The sequence below is a fragment of the Hordeum vulgare genome, chromosome 1H, assembly GCF_904849725.1.
Source record: "Hordeum vulgare subsp. vulgare chromosome 1H, MorexV3_pseudomolecules_assembly, whole genome shotgun sequence".
Classification (NCBI taxonomy): domain Eukaryota; kingdom Viridiplantae; phylum Streptophyta; class Magnoliopsida; order Poales; family Poaceae; genus Hordeum; species Hordeum vulgare.
Genome location: NC_058518.1, coordinates 307,020,945 through 307,043,509, shown reverse-complemented (window position 1 = coordinate 307,043,509; position 22,565 = coordinate 307,020,945).

The following is a 22,565-nucleotide window of genomic DNA, read 5'->3' as shown; positions in this document are numbered from 1 at the left end:
AACGAGTTGGTCGTGATTATGTTTTTATTCGCAAATAATGAAGTTAGTCGCGATTATGTTTTTATTCGCAAATACTGAACGAGTTTATGGCGATTTGAACCTTGGACCTCCATCATAGAAAGTTAGAAACATGCTCACGCAACCACCCCACCACGAAGCAACTTCTGACAAATTAAAGCCTTTTCTATGTTTTATTCTTTTATTCTCTTTTCTTATTTTTATTTTTTTCTTTGACCTGGTTCAATGATTTTTTATTTTTTTTCTTTGACCTGGTTCAACGATTTTTTTTTTCTTTTGTTCTTTTCTTTGACCTGGATAAATGATTTGAAAAGACTTCATCAAATTTGTTCTTTCTAAAAAAAATATGAACTATTTTCAAATTTTTGAACTTTTGTTCAAATGCGATTTTCAAATTCGTTGATCTTTTTTCAAATTAGACTATTTTTCCCAAATAAGATGAACTTTTTTCAAGAATCGGTGAACTATTTTTTAAATTAGATGAACTCTTTGCAAATTCGATGAACTTTTTTCCCAAAGCAGGTGAATTGTTTTCAAAATCGGTGAACGTTTTTTAAAATTTGATGAACTTTTTTTTCAAAAATCAGTGATTTTTTTTAAAAACGGTGAACTTTTATCAAAAATCGATGATCTTTTTCAAAATCGTGAAATTTTCTAAAATCGACAAACATTTTTCAAAATTCTTGAACCATTTTGGACTCTTGCTTTTTACGATTTTCTGTGATTTTTTGTTTTAATTGTTCTCCTGTTTTTTAAAGTCAACGGTTGAAACTGATGAACCGCGACCGAAAGACCGCTTGTGCGAGCGACCACGCGCTACAAATCGAGTGCTCGGAGCGGACGAGCCTCCTGCTCGTGTAACTGGGCGGGCCCAAAACCAAGCTACTGCAAGCGCGAGTTCTTGATCGGGCGCCTACAACGCCGATTAGGGCTTTCTTATATTCTCGTCGTTTTACTAAAAAATTTATACTCTAATTGTGATATCAAAAAAACTTATATTCTAGGCGGAGCTAGACGGTGATTATTGGGAAGGGGCAAGGACAAAACACCCAATTTCCAAGAGATAAAATATCCAAAAAAAAAATCTCGGCCCTCTAAAAAAAGTTCTTCACACAACTTGCTAAGGCTAGGGACCATGGCACGTGCAGTATTGTACATAGCTCGCGAGTGATTCTAGCCATAGAAGCTTGAACGGGTGGTTGGGTGGTTGGGAGGTAACAAAACGGCACATTTAAATTACATTCCTACTCCCTAGTCCCTGCGATACTTTGGTGTGCATCCACCGTGTGTTGAGAATTTTGAATTAGATGATAACTGAATGTGTGATCACTTCCATGTTTCCCGTCTTTCGGTTTGACTCGCAGTGGTTGATCACTCCTCGAACGACTCACCTGGATGGATACCGGCTCACCTATCGAGTGTCTTCCTGAGTTGTAGATCAAGCATCTGACGGTCTCCAGACTTTGTCGTGTTACTTTTAGGCATCACTCTGGCAAGTCCCTATCGCTATGTCCGGTCGGCCCCGCGCGCGTCGGTGAAGGTTGTAACCTGTGGTCGGCTGTGTTGCGGTTGCCCCGAGCCCGGTATCTCCTCGTCCTCCCTCTAGGTATCGTGTTGGTGGCCTTAATGAGAGAGTGAAGTTGGTGCAGTGACCGTGGTAGCATAGGCTGGTGGGCGGCATTTGGTGAGTGGTCCGATTGTCCGGGGAGACGGTGGTGGTTTCGGGGCGGGAGAAATCCCCCGTGGCTCGGCTGCCACCGACACAGCTGGGCCCATGGGTGTGGTTGAACCTTCCTGAGGGGCGTCGGCGATACCCCTTCCCCACTACCATTCGCGTACCGGGGACACCATAGGACTTGTCCGGACAACAGCGTCATCGTCGTCGCTTTCCTTCCTGAAGGTGTTGCTTGGTGCGCGAGGCTTCAGAGTGCTTGGCATGCAGTGGTACTTCTTTGGAGGGTGCAGTGTTTGTCGGCCATCTTTGCTTCGTTGAGCTGCTGGTGTTGGCATTTTTTTCTCTTCTCTTTCTTTCTTTTTCTTTGGGCTTGTTTGTGTTGCGGCCCCAGTGAGCTGGTTGTATCGGTTGGTTGTTTTGTTATAATATAAAGTGAGGGGAAACCCTGTTTTGTCCCATCAGGTACCTTTCTTCTTTATGTTTTAGCTTTCCACATGTTGCTCTATGTAGTGGCTATAAGGCCACGTGGTCCTCTCATATGGAGACCATCTTGATGTAGTTCGGGGTAAAACCCTAGCCGATGGTGGCATGCTACAATACTTTTTGTCCTCTCTTGTAATACATGCCCTTGATCGAGACACTTTTTGCTCTGAATGTTCATGTGTTAGTATTAAAAGTCGGTGAATTAGTAGCCACATCCTGACAATTGGTATCGAGAACCGTGTGTTCCTTGGAGGCGCATGGATCTAGAGTATCATTGAGGTTGTGTCCCCTCGTAAAATTCTTCGATGAGCTCAAATTCTGGTGGCGTCAAGAGTTCTCATGGCGTGCTAGGAGTGGCACGAGTTCGGGTGCAATATGTGACAGAGTGTGGTTATTTAAGATCGTCCTTCAGCGGTAAAATAGTATCCACTATAGCCTGACTGTGCACCATTCAAAGGCAAGCGGTAAAGAAGGTGATGACTGGTGGTGATAGACCGGAGGATACTCGGAAGAGGACGACAAAATTACTCCCTCCTTACCCAACCCTATTGTCGGTTGCTTGTAAGAGTTGCGACATCATAGAAGAAGATGACAAAGGTTACTAAATCAGGTGATACTCCAAATCTCGAACTTGAGTCACTCGAGCTCAATGTCAAAGCCCTGTAGAGTAATTGGGACGAAGATAGCAAGGAATTTCAAGAAACGGTGAACAAGAATTTTATGACCATGCAGAAGAACTTTGACAAGGTCACCGCGAATTTCATATGCTTATTGTTAGATCCTGAGCCCCATGACGAATAAGTAATTGAGGAACAATATGGCCAAGACATTGTTCCAAACAAAACCACTCTTGGCAGAGTTGTAGCCGGTAGATCCAAACAACTTCATCCATCAATCACTACCCTGAAAAACAAACAACTGCACGAGGAGGTTCATGAGTGTTATGAGACCATACATGGAAGGAACTCGACTTGGATGGCACCCCTAAACACCTTATGTTGGAAATATGCCCTAGAGGCAATAATAAATTATTTATTATTATATTTCTTTGTTCATGATAATCGTTTATTATCCATGCTATAATTGTATTGATTGAAAACACAATACTTGTGTGGATACATAGACAAAACACTGTCCCTAGTAAGCCTCTAGTTGACTGGCTCGTTGATCAAAGATGGTCAAGGTTTCCTGGCCATAGGCAAGTGTTGTCGCTTGATAACGGGATCACATCATTAGGAGAATCATGTGATGGACTAGACCCAAACTAATAGACGTAGCATGTTGATCGTGTCATTTTGTTGCTACTGTTTTCTGCATGTCAAGTATTTGTTCCTATGACCATGAGATCGTATAACTCACGGACACCAGAGGAATGCTTTGTGTGTATCAAACGTCGCAACGTAACTCGGTGAGTATAAAGATGCTCTATAGGTATCTCCGAAGGTGTTCGTTGAGTTAGTATGGATCAAGACTGGGATTTGTCACTCCGTGTGACGGGGAGGTATCTCGGGGCCCACTCGGTAATACAACATCACACACAAGCCTTGCAAGCAATGTGACTTAGTGTAAGTTGCGGGATCTTGTATTACGGAAAGAGTAAAGAGACTTGCCGGTAAACGAGATTGAAATAGGTATGTGGATACTCACGATCGTATCTCGGGCAAGTAACATACCGAAGGACAAAGGGAATGGCATACGGGATTATATGAATCCTTGGCACTGAGGTTCAAACGATAAGATCTTCGTAGAATATGTAGGATCCAATATGGGCATCCAGGTCCCGCTATTGGATATTGACCGAGGAGTCTCTCGGGTCATGTCTGCATAGTTCTCGAACCCGCAGGGTCTGCACACTTAAGGTTCGACGTTGTTTTATGCGTATTTGGGTTATATGGTTGGTTACCGAATGTTGTTCGGAGTCCCGGATGAGAACACAGACGTCACGAGGGTTTCCGGAATGGTCCGGAAACGAAGATTGATATATAGGATGACCTCATTTGATTACCGGAAAGGTTTTCGGAGTTACCGGGAATGACGAATGGGTTCCGGGTGTTCACCGGGGGGGCAACCCACCCCGGGGAAGCCCATAGGCCTTGAGGGTGGCGCACCAGCCCTTAGTGGGCTGGTGGGATAGCCCAAAAGGGCCCTATGCGCCTAGGAAAGATAATCAAAGAGAAAAAAAAAGAGGAGGTGGGAAGGGAAGAAAGGACTCCCACCCACCAAACCAAGTCCAACTCGGTTTGGGGGGGGGGGGAGCCTTCCCCCCTTGGCTCGGCCGACCCCCTTGGGGCTCCAAGGCAAATTCCCCTCCCTCCCACCTATATATACGGGGGTTTTAGGGCTGATTTGAGACGACTTTTCCACGGCAGCCCGACCACATACCTCCACGGTTTTTCCTCTAGATCACGTTTCTGCAGAGCTCGGGCGGAGCCCTGCTGAGACAAGGTCATCACCAACCTCCGGAGCGCCGTCACCCTGCCGGAGAACTCTTCTACCTCTCCGTCTCTCTTGCTGGATCAAGAAGGCCGATATCATCGTTGAGCTGTACGTGTGCTGAACGCGGAGGTGCCGTCCGTTCGGTACTAGATCGTGGGACTAATCGCGGGATTGTTCGCTGGGCTGATCGAGGGACGTGAGGACGTTCCACTACATCAACCGCGTTCACTAACGCTTCTGCTGTACGATCTACAAGGGTACGTAGATCACTCATCCCCTCTCGTAGATGGACATCACCATGATAGGTCTTCGTGCGCGTAGGAAATTTTTTGTTTCCCATGCGACGTTCCCCAACAGTGGTATCAGAGCTAGGTTCATGCGTAGATGTCTTCTCGAGTAGAACACAAAAGTTTTTGTGGGCGGTGATGTGCATTTTGCTGCCCTCCTTAGTCTTTTCTTGATTCCGCGGTATTGTCGGATTGAAGCGGCTTGGACCGACATTACTCGTACGCTTACGAGAGACTGGTTTCATCGCTACGAGTAACCCCGTTGCTCAAAGATGACTGGCAACTGTCGGTTTCTCCAACTCTAGTTGAATCGGATTTGATCGAGGAGGTCCTTGGATGAGGTTAAATAGCAACTCATATATCTCCGTTGTGGTGTTTGCGTAAGTAAGATGCGATCCTACTAGATACCCATGGTCACCACGTAAAACATGCAACAACAAAATTAGAGGACGTCTAACTTGTTTTTGCAGGGTATGCTTGTGATGTGATATGGCCAACGATGTGATGTGATATATTGGATGTATGAGATGATCATGTTGTAATAGAAAATATCGACTTGCACGTCGATGGTACGGCAACCGGCAGGAGCCATAGGGTTGTCTTTATACTAACGTTTGTGCTTGCAGATGCGTTTACTATTTTTGCTAGGATGTAGCTTTAGTAGTAATAGCATGAGTAGCACGACAACCCCGATGGCAACACGTTGATGGAGATCATGGTGTGGCGCCGGTGACAAGAAGATCGTGCCGGTGCTTTGGTGATGGAGATCAAGAAGCACGTGATGATGGCCATATCATGTCACTTATGAATTGCATGTGATGTTAATCCTTTTATGCACCTTATTTTTCTTAGAACGACGGTAGCATTATGAGGTGATCTCTCACTAAAATTTCAAGACGAAATTGTGTTCTCCCCGACTGTGCACCGTTGCTACAGTTCGTAGTTTCGAGACACCACGTGATGATCGGGTGTGATAGACTCAACGTTCACATACAACGGGTGCAAAACAGTTGCGCACGCGGAACACTCGGGTTAAGCTTGACGAGCCTAGCATGTGCAGACATGGCCTCGGAACACATGAGACCGAAAGGTCGATCATGAATCATATAGATGATATGATTAGCATAGGGATGCTTACCACTGAAACTATACTCAACTCACGTGATGATCGGACTTGAGCTAGTGTAAGTGGATCATGAACCACTCAAATGACTAGAGAGATGTACTTTTTGAGTGGGAGTTTAGCGAATAATTTGATTAAGTTAAACTCTAATTGTCATGAACATAGTCTAATGGTCTTTGCGAATTACGATGTAGCTTGCGCTATAGCTCTACTGTTTTTATATGTTCCTAGAGAAAATTTAGTTGAAAATGATAGTAGCAAACTTTGCACACTGAGTCTGTAAAACCGAGTATTGTCCTCGTTGCTACGCAGAAGGATTATGTCCTTAATGCACCACTCGGTGTACTGCACCTCGAGCATCATGTGTGGATGCTGTGAACATCCGACATACACGTTTCTGATGACTACACGATAGTTCAGTGCAAAATACTTAATGGCTTAGAAGCAAGGCACCGAAGACGTTTTGAAACGTCACGGAACATAAGTGATGTTCTAAAGATATGAAATTGTGATTTCATGCTCGTGCCCTTGTTGAGAGGTACGAGACCTCCGACAAGATTCTTTGTCCGCAAAGTAAAGGAGAAAAGCTCAATCGTTGAGCGTGTGCTCAGATTGTCTGAGTACGACAATCACTTGAATCAAGTGGGAGTTAATCTTCTAGATGAGATAGTGATGGTTCTCCAAAGTCACTGCCACCAAGCCGTGAGAGCTTCTGATGAACTATAACATATCAAGGATAGATACAATGATCCTTGAGCGATTCGCGATGTTTGACACTGCGAAAGTAGAAATCAAGAAGGAACATCAATAGTTGATGGTTTGTAAAACCACTAAGTTTCAAGAAAGGCAAGGGCTAGAAGGGATACTTCGTGAAACGGCAAAACAGTTGCTGCACTAATGAAGAGACCCAAGATGAAACCCAAACCCGAGACTAAGTGCTTCTGTAATGAGGGGAACAGTCACTAAGGCGGAGCAACTCTAGATACTTGGTAGATAAGAAGGCTGGCAAAAGTCGAAAGAAGTATATTTGATATACATGATGTTGATGTGTACTTTACTAGTACTCCTAGTAGCATGAGGGTATTGGATACCGGTTCAGTTGCTAAGTGATTAGTAACACGAAATGAAAGCTACGGCATAAACGGAGACTAGCTAAAGGCGAGGTGACGATACGTGTTGGAAGTGTTTCCAAGGTTGATATGATCAAACGTCGCACGTTCCCTCTACCATCGGGATTGGTGTTAAACCTAAATAATTGTTATTTGGTGCTTGCGTTAAGCATGAACATGATTGGACCGTGTTTATTGCAATACGATTATTCATTTAAAGAGAATAATGGTTACTCTATTTTCTTGAATAATCACCTTCAATGGTTTATTGAATCTCGATCGTAGTGTTACACATGTTCATGATATTGGTGCCAAAAGATACGAGGTAATGATGATAGTACCACTTACTTGTGGCACTGCCGCTTGAGTCATGTTGGTATAAATTGCATGAAGAGGCTCCATGCTGATGGATCTTTATACTCACTTGATTTTGAATCACTAGTGACATGCAAATCATACCACATGAGCAAGGCCTTGTTTTCATTGAGATGAAATAAGATAGTAACTTGTTGGAAGTGATACATTTTGATGTATGCAGTCCAATGGGTGCTGAGGCACGCAGTGGATATCATTATGTTCTTACTTCAATGACGATTTGAGTAGATACTAGAGTATTTGCTTAATGAATCACAAGTCTAAAATATTGAAAAGTTCAATTCTGTTTCGGAGTGAAGTTCGTCGTAACAAGAGGATAAACTGTCTACGATATGATCGTAGAAATGAATATCTGAATTACGAGTTTTGGTACGCAGTTAAGACAACTTGGAAATTGTTTCGCGGTTCATGCCACCTTGAACATCATAGTGTGATGATGTGTCTGAACGTCATAGCCACACACTATTTGGTATGGTGCATGCTATGATGTCTCTTATCGAATTACCACTATCGTTTATGGGTTAAGCATTAGAGACAACCGCATTCACTTTAAATAGGGCACCACGTATTTCCGTTGAGATGACACAGTATAGACTGAGGTTTAGAGAAATCTAAGCTGTCGTTTCTTGAAAGTTTGGGGTTTCGACACTTATGTGAAAAAGTTTCAGTCTGATAAGCTCGAACCCAAAGCGGATAAATGCATCTTCATAGGATATCCAAAACAGTTGGGTACATCTCCTATCTCAGATCCGAAAGCAAAGTGTTTGTTTCTAGAAACGGATCCTTTCTCGAGGAAAGGTTTATCTCGAAAGAATTGAATGGGAGGGGGATGGAACTTGATGAGGTTATTGAACCATCACTTCGACCAGTGTGTAGCAGGGCGCAGGAAGTTGTTCCTGTGGCACCTACACCAATTGAAGTGAAAGCTGATGATGGTGATCATCGAGCATCGGATCAAGTTACTACAAGCCTCGTAGGTTGACAAGGTCGCGTACTACTACAGAGTGGTACGGTAACCCTGTCTTGGAGGTCATGTTGTTGAGCAACAGTGAACCTACGAGTTATGGAGAAGGCAATGGTGGGCCCAGATTCCGACAAATGGCTGGAAGCCATGAAATCCGAGAGAGGATCCATGTATGAAAACAAAGTGTAGACTTTGGAAGAACTACTTGATGGTCATAGGACTGTTGGGTAAAGATGGATCTTTAAAAGGAAGACAGACGATGATAGTGATAAGTCACTATTAAGAAAAGCTCGACTTGTCGCAAAGATGTCTCCGACAAGATCAAACAATTGACTATGATGAGACTTTCTCACTCGTAGCGATGCTAAAAGTCTGTTAGAATTATGTTAGTAGTTGCTGCATTATTTATGAAATATTGCATGTAGGATGTCAAAACATTGTTTCCTCGACGGTTTCCTTGAGCAAACATTGTATGAGATACAACCATGAGGTTTTGTCGATCCTAAAGATACTAGCAAATATGCAAACTCCCGCGATCCTTCAATGGACTGGTGCAAGCATCTCAGAGTTGGAATATACACTTTGATGAGATGATCAAAGATTTTGGGTTTGTACAAGGTTTATGAGAAACTTGTATTTCCAAAGAAGTGAGTGGGAGCACTATAGAATTTCTGATAAGTATATGTGGTTGACATACTGTGGATCAGAAGTAATGTAGAATTTCTGTAAAGCATACAAGGTTGTTTGAAAGGAGTTTTCAAAGGAATACCTGGATTGAGCTACTTGAACGTTGAGCATCAAGATCTATGGAGATAGATCAAAACGCTTAATAGAAGTTTCAACAAAATGCATGCCTTGACAAGTTTTGAAGGAGTTCAAAATAGATCAGCAAAGAAGGAGTTCTTGGTTGCATTGTGAGGTGTGAATTTGAGTAAGACTCAAAACCCGACCACGGCAGAATAAAGAGAATAGACGAAGGTCGTCTTCTATGCCTTAGCCGTAGACTCTAAAGTATGCCATGCTGAGTACCGCACCTGATGTGTGCCTTGCACTCTGTTGAGAGGTACAGAGAGTGATCCATGATTGAATCACTAGCAGCGGTCAAAATTTATCCTTAGTAAATGATAGACTAAGGAATTTTTATCGATTATGGAGGTGGTTAAAGAGTTCGTCGTAAAGGGTTACGTCGATGCAAGCTTTGACACTAATCCCAATAACTATGAGTAGTGAAACGGATTCGTATAGTAGAGTAGATATTTGGAGTATTTTCGAATAGCACATAGTAGCAGCATCTATAAGATGACATAAAGATTTGTAAAGAACACACGGATCTGAAAGTTTCAGAACCGTTGACTAAAACCTCTCTCACGAGCAAGACGTGATCAGACCCCATAACTATATGGGTGTTGGATTCGTTGGAAGCACATGGTGATGTGAACTAGATTATTGACTCTAGTGCAAGTGGGAGACTGTTGGAAATATGCCCTAGAGGCAATAATAAATTAGTTATTATTATATTTCTTTGTTCATGATAATCGTTTATTATCCATGCTATAATTGTATTGATTGGAAACACAATACTTGTGTGGATACATAGACAAAACACTGTCCCCAGTAAGCCTCTAGTTGACTGGCTCGTTGATCAAAGATGGTCAAGGTTTCCTGGCCATAGGCAAGTGTTGTCGCTTGATAACGGGATCACATCATTAGGAGAATCATGTGATGGACTAGACCCAAACTAATAGACGTAGCATGTTGATCGTGTCATTTTGTTGCTACTGTTTTCTGCATGTCAAGTATTTGTTCCTATGACCATGAGATCGTATAACTCACGGACACCGGAGGAATGCTTTGTGTGTATCAAACGTCGCAACGTAACTGGGTGACTATAAAGATGCTCTACAAGTATCTCCCAAGGTGTTCGTTGAGTCAGCATGGATCAAGACTAGGATTTGTCACTCCGTTGACGGGGAGGTATCTCGGGGCCCACTCGGTAATACAACATCACACACAAGCCTTGCAAGCAATGTGACTTAGTGTAAGTTGCGGGATCTTGTATTACGGAACGAGTAAAGAGACTTGCCGGTAAACGAGATTGAAATAGGTATGTGGATACTCACGATCGAATCTCGGGCAAGTAACATACCGAAGGACAAAGGGAATGACATACGGGATTATATGAATCCTTGGCACTGAGGTTCAAATGATAAGATCTTCGTAGAATATGTAGGACCCAATATGGGCATCCAGGTCCCGCTATTGGATATTGACCGAGGAGTCTCTCGGGTCATGTCTGCATAGTTCTCGAACCCGCAGGGTCTGCACACTTAAGGTTCGACGTTGTTTTGTGCGTATTTGAGTTATATGGTTGGTTACCGAATGTTGTTCGGAGTCCCGGAAGAGATCACGGACGTCACGAGGGTTTCCGGAATGGTCCGGAAACGAAGATTGATATATAGGATGACCTCATTTGATTACTGGAAAGGTTTTCGGAGTTACCGGGAATGTACCGGGAATGACGAATGGGTTTCGGGTGTTCACCGGGGGGCAACCCACCCCGGGGAAGCCCATAGGCCTTGAGGGTGGCGCACCAGCCCTTAGTGGGCTGGTGGGACAGCCCAAAAGGGCCCTATGCGCCTAGGAAAGAAAATCAAAGAGAAAAAAAAGAGGAGGTGGGAAGGGAAGGAAGGACTCCCACCCACCAAACCAAGTCCAACTCGGTTTGGGGGGGGGAGCCTTCCCCCCTTGGCTCGGCCGACCCCCTTGGGGCTCCAAGGCAAGGTCCCCTCCCTCCCACCTATATATACGGAGGTTTTAGGGCTGATTTGAGACGACTTTTCCACGGCAGCCCGACCACATACCTCCACGGTTTTCCTCTAGATCGCGTTTCTGCGGAGCTCGGGCGGAGCCCTGCTGAGACAAGGTCATCACCAACCTCCGGAGCGCCGTCATGCTGCCGGAGAACTCTTCTACCTCTCCATCTCTCTTGCTGGATCAAGAAGGCCGAGATCATCGTCGAGCTGTACGTGTGCTGAACGCGGAGGTGCCGTCCGTTCGGTACTAGATCGTGGGACTGATCGCGGGATTGTTCGCTGGGCGGATCGAGGGACGTGAGGACGTTCCACTACATCAACCGCGTTCACTAATGCTTCTGCTGTACGATCTACAAGGGTACGTAGATCACTCATCCCCTCTCGTAGATGGACATCACCATGATAGGTCTTCGTGCGCGTAGGAAAATTTTTGTTTCCCATGCGACGTTCCCCAACACCTTATAGCCAACCAAACTATGGTAACACTAAAATGAAGGTGCACGGAGCAAATTCCCCATGGAACAACAGTAACCATGATATGAGGAATATACGGACGATGAATCTCTCAAAGGAAATTTTAGAAGACATAGCCCTACTACACCACTCAAAAAGAAAAGAACATTGTTAACTCTAAAGCCTGCCAGATTTAATATTTGTGAATTTCGGGTCTTGATGTTGATGCTTGGATACAAAACCTGGAATAGTACTTTGAATCTACTAGAACACCATTAGAACACATAACTGAGTTAGCAATTTCCTATATTAAAGGACCAACGGTACAATGGACGGGCACATGATATATTTCTAACAGTGTTCCATGGCATAGGTTCTATTCTAACTAGGCTGAGTGATTTTCCACCACATCTATGTATGAAAATGTTAGGTCTTTTCACAACATGGTGCACTCTTGTACTATTGCTGAATATATTTTTTATCAATATTATCCCCTTATATTAGAGACACTAGGAGTGACAAAGCTAGAAAGTTATATCGCAAAATACTACATATCTCTCTTTGGGCATGAGATGAAGGGAATTTCACCCTTGACAAGACCCGAACACATGATATTCCACAAGTCGCGGCATAAGAGAACGATATCCTCATTGCACTTTTCTCTCAAGAGGAGGTGAGAGCTCCGGTGTTCCAAATGGAATATAACAAAGCACTAGTCCCCAATGGCTTCCCCGCGGAATTCTATCAGAATTTCTGGGATGTCATCAAGACTGAACTATTGGATTAGTTTAATTTTCTTCACACCAACCAACTTGACCTATCTAGGCTTAATTTTGATGAGAACGTTTTGTTTTGATAATTAAGGTGGTTCAGCGGATCTAGAAATATAAACCCATATGTCTCCTTAATGCAAGCTTCAATATTTTCACTCAGTGGCTACTAATAGGCTTAACATGGTTGCTGACCATATCATCCGGCCATCTCAAACAGTTTTCATGCAAGCAAGAAATAAACTCGATGGAGTAGTAATCCTAAATGAGACTGTTCATGAGATGCATCAGAAAAACATGAGTGGAGTAGTTTTCAAGATTGACTTTGAAAATTCCTATGAGAAGATCAAATGGTCTTTCCTTCAACACGCCTTGAGAATAAAAAAGATTCTCTGTTAAATGGCGTGAATGCATCCAAAATTTTGTTAGGAGTTAGTGTGACTATCAAGGTCAATGATGACATGGGACATTACTTTCACACGAAAAGATTACTATGTTAAGGTGACCCAATGTTTCCGGCGTTATTTAGCATTGTTGCTCACATGTTGGACACTTTGATTGATCGCACCAAGTAGGACCGACATATTGCAAGAGTAGTGCCACACCTTGTAGATGGTGTTATCTCTATTCTGCAATATGACGATGATACGATTCTTTTTATGGAGGATGACTAAGTCTCTAAATCTTCTTGTTTTTGGCATTTGAACAAATGTCGGACCTTAAAATTAACTTCCATAAAAGCAAATTGTTCAGCTTTGGAGAAGCTAGTGAGGCGGTGGTTCATTCCGCTAACTTATTTGGTTGTGTACAAGGCCATTCCCAATTGAATATGTGGAAATTCCAATTCATTATCGACGTCTCATGAATGCGGAGGGGAAGTATGCTCATGAGCCTTAGATAATCAGTTAAGCAGTTGAAAAGGCAAGTTTATGTTGGTGGATGACTAGTCCTCATCAATTTTTCTCGCAAATCTAGTTCTAGATATTTCTTTTTTCAGCTCCCAAAAAGGGTCTTGCATAGGCTGGATTATTTCAGATCCAGATTCTTTTGGCAAGTAAACAATGAAAAGAAAAGGTATAGGTCGGCCAAACTTAGTGTTGTTTGTAGGCCAAAATACTAAGGTGGTCTTGGCATTCATGATCTAGAGGTCAACAATGATGCCGCACTTAGTAAATGATTGTTAAAACTACTTATTGAGGATGTCATTTGGCAAACCCAGTTGCGCAATAAGTATTTAGGCCAAAAAGTTGTGTCTTGAGCCTATTAGATACCTGGTGACTCACACTTTTGGGTTGGCCTAATGACAGCAAGAAACACCTTTTCCGATTTGGATCATTTGTGATAAAAAATAGTTCAAACATTCATTTCTCGGAGGACAAGTGGATAGGAAATGCGACCCTCTGAGAACAATATACAACTTTTTGTCGCATTGTTCCCGATAAGAATGATACTCTTGCACAAGTTATTAGTTCATCCCCGCTAGATATTTCCTTCAGGCAAGATTTAATTGGCCCCCGTCTTATTGTTGGAATTATGCCCTAGAGGCAATAATAAATATAGTTATTATTATAATTCCTGTATCAAGATAATTGTTTATTATCCATGCTATAATTGTATTGAATGAAGACTTATATACATGTGTGGATACATAGACAAAACACTGTCCCTAGCAAGCCTCTAGTTGGCTAGCCACTTGATCAACGATAGTCAGTGTCTTCTGATTATGAACAAAGTGTTGTTGCTTGATAACTGGATCACGTCATTAGGAGAATCATGTGATGAACTAGACCCAAACTAATAGACGTAGCATGTTGATCGTGTCATTTTATTGCTACTGTTTTCTGCGTGTCAAGTATTTGTTCATATGACCATGAGATCATATAACTCACTAACACCGGAGGAATACTTTGTGTGTATCAAACGTCGCAACGTAACTCGGTGACTATAAAGATGCTCTACAGGTATCTCCGAAGGTGTTCGTTGAGTTAGTATGGATCAAGACTGGGATTTGTCACTCCGTGTGACGGAGAGGTATCTCGGGGCCCACTCGGTAATACAACATCACACACAAGCCTTGCAAGCAATGTGACTTAGTGTAAGTTGCGGGATCTTGTATTACGGAACGAGTAAAGAGACTTGCCGGTAAACGAGACTGAAATAGGTATGCGGATACTGACGATCAAATCTCGGGCAAGTAACATACCGAAGGACAAAAGGGAATGACATACGGGATTATATGAATCCTTGGCACTGAGGTTCAAACGATAAGATCTTCGTAGAATATGTAGGATCCAATATGGGCATCCAGGTCCCGCTATTGGATATTGACCGAGAAGTCTCTCGGGTCATGTCTACATAGTTCTCGAACCCGCAGGGTCTGCACACTTAAGGTTCGACGTTGTTTTATGCGTATTTGAGTTATATGGTTGGTTACCGAATGTTGTTCGGAGTCCCGGATGAGATCACGGATGTCACGAGGGTTTCCGGAATGGTCCGAAAACGAAGATTGATATATAGGATGACCTCATTTGATTACCGGAAGGTTTTCGGAGTTACCGGGAATGTACCGGGAATGACGAATGGGTTCCGGGAGTTCATCGGGGGGGGGCACCCACCCCGGGGAAGCCCATAGGTGTTGGGGGTGCCGCACCAGCCCTTAGTGGGCTGGTGGGACAGCCCAAAAGGGGCCTATGCGCATTGGGAAGAAAATCAAAGAGAAAAAAAAGGGAGGAGGTGGGAAAGGGAAGAAGGACTGCACCTTCCAAACCAAGTAGGACTCGGTTTGGGAGGGGAATCCTTCCCCCCTTGGCTCGGCCGACCCCTTGGGGGTTCTTGGACCCCAAGGCAAGGGTTCCCCCTCTCCCTCCTATATATAGTGGGGTTTTAGGGCTGATTTCTGACAACTTTTGCCACGGCAGCCCGAGCACACATCTCCACGGTTTTACCTCTAGATCGTGTTTCTGCGGAGCTCGGGCGGAGCCCTGCTGAGACGAGATCATCACCAACCTCCGAAGCGCCGTCACGCTGCCGGAGAACTCTTCTACCTCTCTGTCTCTCTTGCTGGATCAAGAAGGCCGAGATCATCGTCGAGCTGTACGTGTGCTGAACGCGGAGGTGCCGTCCGTTCGGCACTAGATCGTGGGACTGATCGCGGGATAGTTCGCGGGGCGGATCGAGGGACGTGAGGACGTTCCACTACATCAACCGCGTTCACTAACGCTTCTGCTGTACGGTCTACAAGGGTACGTAGATCACACATTCCCTGTCATAGATGGACATCACCATGATAGGTCATCGTGCGCGTAGGAAAATTTTTGTTTCCCATGCGACGTTCCCCAACAGTGGCATCATGAGCTAGGTTCATGCGTAGATGTCTTCTCGAGTAGAACACAAAAGTTTTTGTGGGCGGAGATGTGCGTTTTGCTGCCCTCCTTAGTCTTTTCTTGATTCCGCGGTATTGTTGGATCGAAGCGGCTCGGACCGACATTACTCGTACGCTTACGTGAGACTGGTTTCATCGCTACGAGTAACTCCGTTGCTCAAAGATGACTGGCGGGTGTCAGTTTCTCCAACTTTAGTTGAATCGGATTTGACTGAGGAGGTCCTTGGATGAGGTTAAATAGCAACTCATATATCTCCGTTGTGGTGTTTGCGTAAGTAAGATGCGATCCTACTAGATACCCATGGTCACCACGTAAAACATGCAACAACAAAATTAGAGGACGTCTAACTTGTTTTTGCAGGGTATGCTTGTGATGTGATATGGCCAACGATGTGATGTGATATATTGGATGTATGAGATGATCATATTGTAATAGAAAATATCGACTTGCACGTTGATGGTACGGCAACCGGCAGGAGCCATAGGGTTGTCTTTATAACTAACGTTTGTGCTTGTAGATGCGTTTACTATTTTGCTAGGATGTAGCTTTAGTAGTAATAGCATGAGTAGCACGACAACCCCGATGGCGGCACGTTGATGGAGATCATGGTGTGGCGCCGGTGACAAGAAGATCGTGCCGATGCTTTGGTGATGGAGATCAAGAAGCACATGATGATGGCCATATCATGTCACTTATGAATTGCATGTGATGTTAATCCTTTTATGCACCTTATTTTGCTTAGAACGACGGTAGCATTATGAGGCGATCTCTCACTAAAATTTCAAGACAAAATTGTGTTCTCCCCGACTGTGCACCGTTGCTACAGTTCGTCGTTTCGAGACACCACGTGATGATCGGGTGTGATAGACTCAACGTTCACATACAACGGGTGCAAAACAGTTGCGCACGCGGAACACTCGGGTTAAGCTTGACGAGCCTAGCATGTGCAGACATGGCCTCAGAACACATGAGACTGAAAGGTCGATCATGAATCATATAGATGATATGATTAGCATAGGGATGCTTACCACTGAAACTATACTCAACTCACGTGATGATCGGACTTGAGATAGTGTAAGTGGATCATGAACCACTCAAATGACTAGAGAGATGTACTTTTTGAGTGGGAGTTTAGCGAGTAATTTGATTAAGTTAAACTCTAATTATCTTGAACATAGTCTAAGTCCACTTTGAATATATTTGTGTTGTAGATCATGGCTCACGCGACAGTCACCCTGAATTTTAATACGTTCCTAGAGAAAGCTAAGTTGAAAGATGATGGAAGCAACTTTGTAGACTGGGCTCGTAATCTTAAGCTAATCTTACAAGCTGGGAAGAAGGATTATGTCCTTAATGCTGCGCTAGGAGATGAACCACCCGCTACGGCTGATCAGGATGTTAAGAACTCTTGGTTAGCACGTAAGGAGGACTACTCAATAGTTCAATGTGCAGTCTTGTATGGCTTAGAACCGGGACTTCAACGTCGCTTTGAGCGTCATGGAGCATTTGAGATGTTCCAGGAGTTGAAGTTTATCTTTCAGAAGAACGCCCGGATCGAGAGGTATGAGACCTCCGATAAATTCTATGCTTGCAAGATGGAGGAGAATTCGTCTGTCAGTGAATATGTGCTCAAAATGTCTGGGTACTCAAACCGTCTAGCTGAGCTGGGGATTGAACTCCCGCAAGAAGCTATCACTGACAGAATCCTTCAATCAATGCCACCAAGCTATAAAGGCTTTGTGTTGAACTACAACATGCAAGGGATGAACAAGTCTCTCGGCGAGTTGTTTGCGATGTTGAAAGTCGCAGAGTCTGAACTCCGTAAAGAACATCAAGTGTTGATGGTGAATAAGACCACTAGTTTCAAGAGAAACGGCAAAGGCAAGAAGGGTAATTCAGAGAAGAGCGGCAAGCCTGTTGCCAATCCAACGAAGAAACCCAAAGCTGGACCTAAGCCTGGAACAGAGTGTTACTATTGCAAGGGTATGGGTCACTGGAAGCGCAATTGCCCCAAGTATCTGGCTGATAAGAAGGCGGCCAAAGAAAAATCAGGTATATTTGATATACATGTTATTGATGTGTACTTAACCGGCTCTTGTTGTAGTGCCTGGGTATTCGATACCGGTTCTGTTGCTCATATTTGCAACTCGAAACAGGAACAGCGGAATAGACGAAGGCTGGCGAAAGATGAAGTGACGATGCGCGTAGGAAATGGTTCCAAGGTTGATGCAATCGCAGTCGGCACAGTTTCACTTCAGTTACCATCAGGATTAGTTATGAACTTGAATCATTGTTATTTAGTGCCTGCGTTGAGCATGAATATTATATCTGGATCTCGTTTATTGCGATACGGTTACTCTTTTAAGTCAGAGAATAATGGTTGTTCTATTTCTATGAGTAACATCTTTTATGGTCATGCACCCAATGTGAGAGGATTGTTCATATTGAATCTTGATAGTGATACACACATACATAACATTGAGACCAAAAGAGTTAGAGTTAACAATGATAGCGCCATATTTTTGTGGCACTGCCGCTTAGGTCATATTGGTGTAAAGCGCATGAAGAAACTCCATGCCAATGGACTTTTGGAGTCACTTGACTTTGATTCACTTGAGACGTGCGAACCATGCCTCATGGGCAAGATGACTAAAACTCCGTTCTCCGGAACAATGGAGCGTGCAAGTGACTTGTTGGAAATCATACATACCGATGTGTGTGGTCCGATCAGCGTAGAGGCACGCGGCGGATATCGTTATTTTCTCACCTTCACTGACGATTTGAGTAGATATGGTTATGTATACTTAATGAAGCACAAGTCTGAAACATTTGAAAAGTTCAAGCAATTTCAGAGTGAAGTTGAAAATCATCGTAACAAGAAGATCAAGTTCCTACGGTCTGATCGTGGGGGTGAATATCTGAGTTTCGAGTTTGGTGCTCACTTAAGACAATGTGGAATTGTTTCACAGTTGACACCGCCTGGAACACCACAGCGTAATGGTGTGTCCGAACGTCGTAATCGTACTTTATTAGAGATGGTGCGATCTATGATGTCTCTTACCGATTTGCCATTATCATTTTGGGGTTATGCATTAGAAACAACTGCATTCACTTTAAATAGGGCACCATCAAAATCCGTTGAGACGACACCATACGAACTGTGGTATGGTAAAAGGCCAAGGTTGTCGTTTCTTAAAGTTTGGGGATGTGATGCTTATGTCAAAAAGCTTCAGCCTGAAAAGCTGGAACCCAAAGCGGAAAAGTGCATCTTCATAGGTTACCCAAAAGAGACAGTTGGGTACACCTTCTATCTCAAATCCGAGGGCAAAGTGTTTGTTGCTAAAAATAGAGCTTTTCTCGAGAAGGAGTTTCTCTCGAGAGAATTGAGTGGGAGGAAGATAGAACTTGACGAGGTTGTCGAACCTCTCATCCCTCTGGATGGTGGCGCAGGGCAAGGGGAAACCTCTGTCGGTGCGACGCCGGTTGAGGAGGAAGTTAATGATGATGATCATGAAACTCCGGATCAAGTTTCTGTCGAACCACGCAGGTCGACGAGACCACGTGCTGCTCCAGAGTGGTACGTTAATCCCGTCTTGTCAATCATGTTGTTAGACAACAATGAACCTGCAAATTATGAAGAAGCAATGGTGGGCCCAGATTCCAACAAATGGCTAGAAGCCATGAAGTCTGAGATAGGATCCATGTATGAGAACAAAGTGTGGACTTTGGAAGTATTACCTGAGGGCTGCAAGGCTATTCAGAACAAATGGATCTTTAAGAGGAAGACGGACGCTGACGGCAATGTGACCGTTTATAAAGCTCGACTTGTGGCAAAGGGTTTTTCACAAGTTCAAGGAGTTGACTACGATGAGACATTCTCACCCGTAGCGATGCTTAAGTCCGTCAGAATCATGTTAGCAATAGCTGCATTTTTCGATTATGAAATCTGGCAGATGGATGTCAAAACGGCGTTCCTTAACGGTTTCCTTAAGGAAGAGTTGTATATGATGCAACCCGAAGGTTTTGTCGATCCTAAGAATGCTAACAAGGCGTGCAAGCTCCAGCGATCCATTTATGGACTGGTGCAAGCATCTCGGAGTTGGAACAAACGCTTTGATGAGGTGATCAAAGCATTTGGGTTTATACAAGTGGTTGGAGAATCCTGTATTTACAATAAAGTGAGTGGGAGCTCTGTGGCATTTCTAATATTATATGCGGATGACATATTGCTGATTGGAAACAACGTGGAGTTCTTGGAGAGCACAAAGGATTACTTGAATAAAAGTTTCTCTATGAAGGACCTAGGAGAAGCTGCTTACATTCTAGGCATTAAGATCTATAGGGATAGATCAAAACGCCTGATAGGACTTTCACAAAGCACATACCTTGATAAAGTTTTGAAGAGGTTCAAAATGGAACAGTCCAAGAAAGGGTTCTTGCCAGTTTTACAAGGTACGAGATTGAGTAAGACTCAGTGCCCAGCAACTGATGAAGATAGAGAGCACATGCGCTCCGTCCCCTATGCTTCAGCCATAGGTTCTATCATGTATGCAATGTTGTGCACTAGACCGAACGTTAGCCTAGCCATAAGTATGGCAGGTAGGTTCCAGAGTAATCCAGGAGTGGATCACTGGACAGCGGTCAAGAATATTCTGAAGTACCTGAAAAGGACTAAGGAGATGTTTCTCATGTATGGAGGTGACGAAGAGCTCGCCGTAAAAGGTTACGTTGATGCAAGCTTTGACACTGATCTGGACGACTCTAAGTCGCAAACCGGATAGGTATTTATTCTTAATGGGGGTGCGGTAAGCTGGTGCAGTTCCAAGCAGAGCGTCGTAGCAGATTCTACATGTGAAGCGGAGTACATGGCTTCCTCGGAGGCAGCTAAGGAGGGTGTCTGGATGAAGCAATTCATGACGGATCTTGGAGTGGTGCCAAGCGCACTGAATCCAATAACCTTGTTCTGTGATAACACGGGTGCCATTGCCCTAGCAAAGGAACCACGGTTTCACAAGAAGTCCAGACACATCAAACGACGCTTCAACCTCATCCGCGACTACGTCGAAGGGGAGGACGTAAGTATATGCAAAGCGCACACGGATCTGAATGTAGCAGACCCGCTGACTAAACCTCTTCCACGGGCAAAGCATGATCAACACCAGAACTGTATGGGTGTTAGATTTATTACAATGTAATTCGCATGATGATGTGAGGGCTAGATTATTGACTCTAGTGCAAGTGGGAGACTGTTGGAATTATGCCCTAGAGGCAATAATAAATATAGTTATTATTATTATTCCTGTGTCAAGATAATTGTTTATTATCCATGCTATAATTGTATTGAATGAAGACTTATATACATGTGTGGATACATAGACAAAACACTGTCCCTAGCAAGCCTCTAGTTGGCTAGCCAGTTGATCAACGATAGTCAGTGTCTTCTGATTATGAACAAAGTGTTGTTGCTTGATAACTGGATCACGTCATTAGGAGAATCACGTGATGGACTAGACCCAAACTAATTGACGTAGCATGTTGATCGTGTCATTTTATTGCTACTGTTTTCTGCGTGTCAAGTATTTGTTCCTATGACCATGAGATCATATAACTCACTAACACCGGAGGAATACTTTGTGTGTATCAAACGTCGCAACGTAACTGGGTGACTATAAAGATGCTCTACAGGTATCTCTGAAGGTGTTAGTTGAGTTAGTATGGATCAAGACTGGGATTTGTCACTCCGTGTGACGGAGAGGTATCTCGGGGCCCACTCGGTAATACAACATCACACACAAGCCTTGCAAGCAATGTGACTTAGTGTAAGTTGCGGGATCTTGTATTACGGAACGAGTAAAGAGACTTGCCGGTAAACGAGATTGAAATAGGTATGCGGATACTGACGATCAAATCTCGGGAAAGTAACATACCGAAGGACAAAAGGGAATGACATACGGGATTATATGAGTCATTGGCACTGAGGTTCAAACGATAAGATCTTCGTAGAATATGTAGGATCCAATATGGGCATCCAGGTCCCGCTATTGGATATTGACCGAGAAGTCTCTCGGGTCATGTCTACATAGTTCTCGAACCCGCAGGGTCTGCACACTTAAGGTTCGACGTTGTTTTATGCGTATTTGAGTTATATGGTTGGTTACCGAATGTTGTTTGGAGTCCCGGATGAGATCACAGACGTCACGAGGGTTTCCGGAATGGTCCGGAAACGAAGATTGATATATAGGATGACCTCATTTGATTACCACAAGGTTTTCGGAGTTACCGGGAATGTACCGGGAATGACGAATGGGTTCCGGGAGTTCACCGGGGGGGGGGGGGGGGGCGGGGGGCACCCACCCTGGGGAAGCCCATAGGTGTTGGGGGTGCCGCACCAGCCCTTAGTGGGCTGGTGGGACAGCCCAAAAGGGGCCTATGCGCATTGGAAAGAAAATCAAAGAGAAAAAGAAAAAAAAAGGAGGAGGTTGGAAAGGGAAGAAGGACTCCACCTTCCAAACCAAGTAGGACTTGGTTTGGGAGGGGAATCCTTCCCCCCTTGGCTCGGCCGACCCCTTGGGGGTTCTTGGACCCCAAGGCAAGGCTTCCCCCTCTCCCTCCTATATATAGTGGGGTTTCAGGGCTGATTTGTGACAACTTTTGCCACGGCAGCCCGACCACATAT